Source organism: Molothrus ater, chromosome 25, assembly GCF_012460135.2.
Source record: "Molothrus ater isolate BHLD 08-10-18 breed brown headed cowbird chromosome 25, BPBGC_Mater_1.1, whole genome shotgun sequence".
Taxonomy (NCBI): Eukaryota; Metazoa; Chordata; class Aves; order Passeriformes; family Icteridae; genus Molothrus; species Molothrus ater.
This window is the reverse complement of record NC_050502.2, coordinates 1-8,855: the sequence shown is the minus strand read 5'-3', so window position 1 is coordinate 8,855 and position 8,855 is coordinate 1. Positions and strand designations below refer to the sequence as shown.

The 8,855-nt window shown below is 41.6% G+C and overlaps 1 long non-coding RNA gene across 1 annotated transcript; it reads left to right on the top strand.

Annotated features, from left to right (window-relative positions):
• The first annotated feature begins 5,220 nt into the window (after window positions 1–5,220).
• Window positions 5,221–8,576, top strand: LOC118696170 (uncharacterized). Its single transcript, XR_004981626.2, has 2 exons — window positions 5,221–7,911; window positions 8,060–8,576. It is a non-coding gene; the product is annotated as an uncharacterized LOC118696170 (long non-coding RNA).
• The last annotated feature ends 279 nt before the right edge of the window (window positions 8,577–8,855 follow it).

Sequence of the window (8,855 nt, the reverse complement as noted above, 5' to 3'; positions counted from 1 at the left end):
AAAGAAAGAAAGAAAGAAAAAGAAAAGGAAGGGAAAAAGAAGGAACAAGGGAAAGAGGGAAAGGGGGAAAGGGGGAAAGGGGGAAAGGGGGAAAGGGGGAAAGGGGGAAAGGAAAGAAAGAAAGAAAGAAAGAAAGAAAGAAAGAAAGAAAGAAAGAAAGAAAGAAAGAAAGAAAGAAAGAAAGAAAGAAAGAAAGAAAGAAAGAAAGAAAGAAAGAAAGAAAGAAAGAAAGAAAGAAAGAGAAGGGAAGAAAATTCCCAAATGTCAGAAACGTTAAAGATGATAAAATACTTGCGTGTATGATAAAGAGCGAGGACTAGATATTAGATATAGTATTGCTAAATGGCACATAAATGTGAGACCCAAACAGTTCAACTCATTGGATAGCAGTTTCTCAGCATGAATATGTTATTTCTAGCTTCAACTTCTTACTGCTACTGTACAGAATGATTACCATAGAATAATGGAATGGTTGGCTTTGGAATTAAATTCACCTACCTCCTCCCCACCATGTCATTGTCAGGGACACCTTCCACTAGACCGCCTTAAGCTCAAAGACCCATTCAAGCTGGCCTTGATCACTTCCAGGAATTGGTCACCCACAACATGTTCTAGTGTCTCCCAACCATCTTGGCAAGGAATTTCTTCCCAATAGCCAAAGGAAACCTATACTCTTCAGGTTTTAAAGCCATCCACACTTTTCCTATTGCTCCGTGCCCTTGTGTAGCTCACTTGCCTCCTTCTGGTAGGCTGTCTTCAGCTACTGGAGAGCTGCTCTAACAATTTGCCCAGAGTCTGCTCTTCTCCAGGCTGAGAAAACGCCTGCGGGACTCTGACTTGATGACAGACTTCATGTGCTGCACTGGGGGCTCAGACCATTCTTCTTCTTGGAATTGTTGTAGGATGCTCAACCCCTGTTGACTGTGGTACAGGTACACAGTTCATTGTGGTACAGGTAATAAATAGATGATTGTTTTAATAAAGACACAATTGAAATGATAAGAGCTAAATTTTAACGCAAAATTAATTGGAGAAAGATTCCTAAACCTGTGGCCCGTTACCCCAGCCCATCCATTGATTGTAAATGACATTCCTTGCAGATGTTATGATACATGAACCAAAGCCAAGTGATGGATACTGCTTAAGATAGATGTTCTACCTGCTTACTGCAATATGGTCTTATCAGTCTAAAACAATCCCCCGAACATTAAGAACAAGAGATTACATCATGAAGTAATGAAGTGCTTTGGTTGAAAGTAAAAGGCATTTGAAAGAAATGGGTTTGGGGGCTAACGCAGCAAGATCTCAGAAATGGAGTGCCAGCTTAGTTCTCTGCTTCAGAGACAAGTGAAGCAATTCAGAAGTGTCCTCCTGTGAAAAAGGTTGACAGATCTTTCTGCACAACAGTTAACAGCCGGCATCAGAAATGTGTGCAAATAACATACTAGCCACTACAAGTTTGTCCTCCAGGAGTGGAAGGGCCACTCAGACGCATAGCAGTGGTCTTGCTGCTGTGCCTGTTCAAATAGACAGAAAAGAATGAGGAAAACAAATTTTTCCATCTAGTTTGTTTCAGTATTGGTACAAAGACTATTTTCCCGCCCTCAGGAGACAGCAAAAACAGTCAACAACTGAAATGCTTCAGAAATGGAAATGATCTGAATCACAAATATTTCTTTTCACATCAAATTTAAAGCCTAAGTCATAACTGTCAAACAGATAGAACTACTTAAAGATGAATGTACTATACATACTAAAATATTCCCAGAGATAACTATTGTGTCCTTAGTCTGTTTAAAAGTCTAGACTTCCTGGTAAAAAAACTTGTACAGCGCTGAGGTAGCTCCACGACATTCTCTTTTCAGATTAATTAAACTCTTCAGTCTCACCACCGTTACCAATGGATTTCTGTAAGTCCTTGAAAACCAGTAATTTCCCTTTTTCCTTCTATGAAAAAAATGACAGTGACAAGAGTTATTTGCACTCCCTATTTTCTGAAACAAGCCTGAACATCAAGCCTTAAGAACTTTATCATGAGTTTTACTTCAAACTAAATTTTAAGAGAATGGCAGAAAGAATGGGAGCCTCGAGCAAAAGAATTTAGGCTTCTAATTCTTGGGTTGTCTTCTTACTTACCTAAGACAAGAAGTGGAAAGAGAATAGATTAGAGTTAGCAGCTGTTTAAGATTTGCACTTACTCTTCCACTCTTCCAAGAGGTCAAGGATGCTTTTCTGGCCCTCCCTCCCTCCACAAGCTGCAGCTTCCTTCAAAGCACATTCACCTGCTGTGCAACAGGAACACGAGCTCCATTGTGTTCCTCCACGGTTCTCCAGGGACTGCTGGGAGACAACCTGCTTGATGATGATGTCCTCCAGGGACTGTGGGGGATTCTTTGCTGTGTCAACTGGAGCACCTTCTCCTCCTTCTTGTCTCACTTTAGTATCATGCAGCTGCTTCTCATACTTCTTTTTTCCCTCACTTGTCACTGCCTATTCATATGTTTTGTACTTTTGACAATATATTTTCACAATGACTGATGGGCTCAGTTGCAGAAATGTGTCTTGCTAGAAAATTGGATACTATAGAAAACCATGATTTTACAGCAAAGAATAGTGGAAGTACAAATATACTGCTAAAGAACCGGAAAATTGACAATCATTCATTGTAATACGTCCCCTCATTTTGCCTTCTTTCTCCTTAAGATCTGGAAAGACTACTGGGCACTGAAAAACACTACAGTGTTGTTTCAAAGAAAAGACTTTTTTAGGATTCTAAGGCGCATGTTCCAATTGCTTGAGAAAATTGAGAAAAGGCACTTTGTCTTTGTGATAAATATCATTAGCCAGTAGGGACAAAGTCTGACCAACAAGAGCAGATCAAAATCTGATGAGACCAAGCAATATACCTTGAGTGGCCAGGACAGAACCATTGAGTCATTGAATCTGTTGAATTGGAAGGACCCCATCAGGATCATCATCAGTCCAACTCCTGGCCCTGCCTGGGGCCATCCTTGAGAATCACACCATATGCCTGAGAGCAATGTCCCAAACTCAGACAGGTGTGATGGTGTGACCACTCCCTGGAAAGACTCTTCCAGTGCCCAGCCATTCTCTGGTTAAAAACTTTTTCCGGATACCCAACCTAAACCTCCCCTGACTCAGCTGCATGCCATTTCTTTGAGTCCTGTCTTTGTAGACCTCATTTGAGGACTTTCTAATACCAAGGTGATTCCGCCCCAGAGCAGAGCAGAGCAGAGCAGAGCAGAGCAGAGAAGAGCAGAGCAGAGCAGAGCAGAGCAGAGCAAGACAATCCCCTTCCTTGCCCAGCTGGTGATACTGTGCTTGATGCACCCCAGGACAGGCTTGGCCCTCCTGGCTGCCAGGGCACTGCTGATGCACATTCAGCTTGCCATTGGCCAGGAGCCTGGGTCCCTTTCTGCAGTGCTTCTCCCAGCCTCTTGCTCCCTCCCCAGTCTATACACCCACCAGGATTGCCCTGTTGCAGGTGCTGAATCCAGCACTTGCCCTTGTTCCACTCCATCTGGTTGGTGATTGCCTGTGGGAATCCTCAAAAACAGAGGGGTTTGGGAAAGCTGCAAAAGGAAGGCCTCAGAGACAGCAGAACTGTCATTGGAGCTAAGCAGTAGTCATAAGGTTTGTCAGCAGAAAAATTAGATGAGAAGTAGAAAAGTAAGGACAAATGGAACAATGGTCTGTGTATTAATGCTTGTCTAGAATAACTCCCTAAGCTACAGCAAAGTATATCTAGCGCGATGTTAGGTAGTTCTAAGCTTAATAATGGAGCTCTGTGCGTTGTATCTTAAGGCTTACAAGCAGGTCTTTTATTCGAAAGAAGCGAGCATCGTTCTAAGCCCAGGTACATGTCTTTATAGTGATTGGACAGAAGTACTGTCAATATGCTTTTGCTTTGTGTGATTGGTCAAAAAACTTTTCAAGTAAGTTGTAACATTAAGTTCTTTGTCTGCTGCTGGGGACGTGAGCTGCTGGCAGCTTCCCATTGTCATCACCATGTCATGAGACTGATGCTGGAAAAAAACCAGCTTGAGACGCCGTCCCCAGCAGTCCCGCCCCTTTTGTGATTTGTGCATAGACTCCCGGCCAGCAAGAATTGCCCATCTCTCCTATTTGGCAAGATCTCTCTGCAAGGTCTCTGTGCCCTCAAGGGAGTTAGTTCACAGCTCCTCCCAATTTAGTGTCTTTGGCAAACTGTCTTAATATTCCTTCAAGTGCTGTGTCCAGGTTGTTCAAAAGATGTTGAAGAGAACTGGCCCAATGATGATACTGTCTTAGCCACTGAAATAAGTGCTTCATACTTCCTCTTGTGCAGAAATCACAACAAATTTCTTTTCTATCCATGCAGATATCTTTTCTTATGCTCATGCTTTTTATCCCAACAGCAGCTGACACGACATTTACAGGCACAGCAACAGCACACTTTTCCTGCTCTTACTAGACTTAACAATTTTGCAACCGGTCAATCAGTGACCTTTGCAACTAAAGTCAGACCTTCAGCATTTCTCATTAAATGAATGTCTTCAGAAGAAAACTTTGCTGCCTACTCTGTACGACTGAAGAATAGATGATAATGAGTTAGCATCACAATCAGTTAAGTACAGAGCCTATACTTTAGCAGGGAAAAAATTAAAAGAAGAGCTCTTTTATGCAACAACTATCTGAGAAACAAAACAACTAGGATCTTCCACAGGGTTCCCTGCAGTAGAAATGTACTTGTATGAATGCAGAAGATAAAAGATGTGGTTTTGAAAGGCTATGTCCTTGCTAAGCTAAATTGGATCTCATCCTGTAGATGAAAGATCAAGGAGCTCAAAGCGGAGCTAGAGAGACATGTCCAGATAATGAGACAGAGCAAAGCATTTTCCAAGATAATTAAGCATTCTGGTGGACTGGCCAGTTAGGTTAAATCTGCCACACCCATTCACTTTCGGGGACTGAACTGTGGAGTGCTAAACCGTATCTGCTGCTGTGCAAAGTAAAAGAGATCCATCCAAATTGTATGGTTAGTGTGAACACTCTCACTCTCAATTGTAAAACACTTCATAAGCTATTAATCAGTCTTAGGAACAAAATGAAATAAAGCTGTTATGCCATCTGGGAATGGGAAAACATGTTCAAAATATTTTTTTCTCTATGCTTTCTTCTTTTTTCTTTTTCTTTTTTTCTTTTTTTTTTTTTTTTTTTTTTTAATCCCACATTATGTGATTGATAATTTCAACCATTCTGGAATGCTTTTAACAGATGAACCCAGCATAGTAGTTTTATTACAGGCTCTTGTCCCTTACATGCTTCAGGACAGGTTTGGAATATACTCCACAGTCAATTAGTGGTTTTTTATCTCTTTTCCCAGAGACAACTTTTAAAGGACTACTTAACCCCTAAAAATCATAATTTCTCTGGTTTCTCCAAGCTTTTTGAGAAAGCTGTTTTGGTTTTGTTTTGGTTTGTTGTTTGTTTTGTTTTATTGCATCATTCCTAATGTCTTCAGACCTACTACAAGAAGAAGTTAAAAATAGATCTTATTTGAAGAGACTGTTAAAGCTAATGAACTGCCAGTCTTGGTATTTGTATCTTTCTAAATCCTTTAAATTCCAAGGTTGCCTTCCTGAATCCTCAGTTACTTAGAAAACATTGTGTTTATAAAACAGACCCAGTTCAATTGCTTCTGCAAACTCACCTTCATTTTATAGGATTGTACTTCAAGAAATCTTGCTTCATTCAAACATTGAAAGTACAGATTTGACATCATCTGTGACCCTTCGATCTGTCTGAACTGTATTTCATTGTGTGAGTTTCTCAGTTGCTTCAAATAAGGACAGAATCTTTTCAATTTGCATAGCATGTTATCTGAAGACCTCCTGTCTGCTTTCTTCACTTGCTTTAATGGGAAGACAAGGGAAATACATTTTGAATGTTATCTTTTAGAGTCTACTTTTACCTACCAGTGTGCTTATATGGACTAGAACCAATGTCAGCTTGAAAGAAGGTATCGTCACGATCCGCTGATACCAAGGGGTTGGTTAACTGGTTGGTTGGTTAACTGATCTCGGAGTGCAACAGACAACCTGGAAAGGGGATTGCAGTATCAATCCAAACAAATGCACCTTTATAGAATGACCACAGCAAATGCCTGAAAGGAATCAGGGAGAGGAAAAGAATAAAAAAGAGGGGGAGAAAGAGAGAGGAGTATAGCTACCAAACATGGAGAGACTAAGTCCTCTTAGTCCAGCCGATAGAGTTTGCCTAGTCACGTTGGGAAGATCTCAAAGTCCTGGTTAACTCAAGGTTCTATTATAGTCCATTGCTGAGGGGGGAAACAGAATCTTGAAATGGCTGAGATACAATCAAGAAGAAGAAGAAGTCTATTGAAATTGCTGAGGGGGAAAAAGATATTGAAGACGGGTACAGACAGTCCATGTTCTCAGCAGGATAAGTCAGTATCAGCAGTGAGTGGGACCCACTGTTTCAGGACTGCTTTCTGGGGGAAACCAGTCTAGGTCCGGTGAACACATCTGTAGGCAACACTCAGCAGGCATCCTGCTTCAGTCAGGCCAGCACCCCTGCATCAGAATTACAGGTGTCTCAGTCTCAGTCCTTGGTAGGGGGGCTTCAACCTCGGTGCCTCACGCTGGTAGTGGAGATGAAGGATTTTCCATGGGGGGGCTACCAAGTTGCCCCAGCAAGTTCATCTGGCCAAGAGGTGGGAAAATTCCTGGTCTATTGTCGTGAAGCAGGTGCAAGCATATAGGCCGGGTCGCCCTTTGGCAGGCCCTGCTAGAAGCAGTCACTGAAGACACAGCTGTGAACAATCACTTGGCAGGCCAGAATTCTGCTCAGGGGCCTCAGGATTTTTGGTGTTCATCCATTACTGGCAGGCCAGAATTCCCATCGGTGTCTTTAGGGTCCCAGTGTCTGTCCTGGGAATGGTCGTGAGGCAAATGAGGGGAACTTTAGACTGTCTTTCACACGTATCAGAAAATCTATTTACTGAAATGGCCAAAAAGAATGCATAACATTTACAATTGAGGGGGAAAAAGAAAACCAAACTCAAACCGTTGGAGCAATATCATTCTAGAGAATGCCATGTCTCTATGAAAAATACAAAAAAATTTCTGTTTTCAAACGCACCCACAAATCACCATTTTGCATCTTTTTTGTTGTTGTTGTTGTTGTTGTTTGTTTTAAAGCTCTGGCACTTATCTGATTCCTTTTTGAGTTAGTTCAGCTCATTAATCTAGTAAGAAAGCTGCTAAAATTAAACTGAAAAACCTATGGGGAACAGGATGCCACTTCAGCCATGTTGTAGGGAAGCATTAGGTCAGCCTTCTGTCTTGTAGAAATATGTCTGTCATATAGGAAAATCAATGTGTAGCACTATCTTATTTTGAACTTTCTCATTGCTACTGGGTTCCTGAATGATCAAGATGGTTTAAACCAACAACAGGCAGCCCTCTAAGATACTCCCCAAACTATTGCAATGGAATAACTTGATCAGGTGAAGAGCTCGCTATGCAAAAGCTGAATATGATGTCAAGAATGCTTTGTTGTGGATTACCATTGTTTGGGATCATTTATCCCTTACCCTCCCATGTAGGTATAGGAAAAAATTAAGAAACCACAAGGCTTTTACAGCTGTTCTTGTATTTTGGGATCGTAAGGACTTGGGTTGGTAAACAAAACTGTGGTGAGTTTTACTATTGACTTTATCGCTGTTTCACTTTGAATTAACTGCTTTGCATTTCAGCTTACCCATCAGTATAATGAGAAGAAGAATATCTTCCTTCCTGCCCAAAAGATGTTGAATTATGCCTGTGATGTCACGGACTTAAAGACGAAAACCATTGTGATTGAAAGGAAGTATTGGCATGCCACAAGGTAACTGGAGTGAGCTGTGTTTCCTCCTCAGCTTCACTGTGATAGTAGAATTTTAATTAGCAGTTCCAAAACTTTGTCTTAGCATAGTCTGGTGACATATCTCAGTAGAGCAGTGTCCTAGGGTGACTTTATGATGTTGTATCCCCAGCCATCTGTTCTGTTAATGCTGGATATTATATTCTCTGCCTTCAAGACTGCTTCTGAGAGCAAAGGTGGGGAGAAGAAGAAGTACGGAGTTTGTTATCACAGGCTGCACTCACTCTTCTAAAAGCAACACTGCTCCACATTCTGTGCTGCACTGTGTTGTCTGGGCACTGATGGAGCAGAACAGAGTGTTCTTTGCTTTTCAGTTGGTTTAGCTGGCTGAGGCAGAGTTTTCCCTGGACTGTCTTTTTTCTTTCCCTTTTCTTGGAACTGTTCAAACCTGCTCCAGACTGGGACCTGGAGAGCACTGAGAGCTTGCACTTTGTGGCCTATGGGGGCCTACTCTGGGCAGCAGCCTTTCCTAGTGCCGGAGGGATTGATAACAGAGCAAGCATCCACAGGAGAGACTTTCTGAATTTGTTGTCTCTTCAGAGCGGCGATTGAGTTTTGTCATCTGGTATTGTTCATTTTTTGTGCTGGGGGGTGCTTTCCCTGGTAAATAAACAGATTTTTTCCACTTCTCTCAGAGGAAATGTTTCCCAGACCAGTTGAGGGGAGGGGCCGTGTAGGTGGGCTTTCTGGGAGGGGCCCCCTGAGACATAAACTTTAAAGAAATTTAGGGATTTTAGAGGAGCTGAGTTTTAGTTAGAGATAAGCCTTATTAGAGTTTATCAAAATAAATAGGTAGGCCTTGTTGAAGTTAAGAGTTAGTAGTTAACTAATAATTGATTGCTTGTCAACATCATGTTTGCTTAGCTGGGTTTATCATGAAGAATATAGAAACTCATAAATAGCTTTTG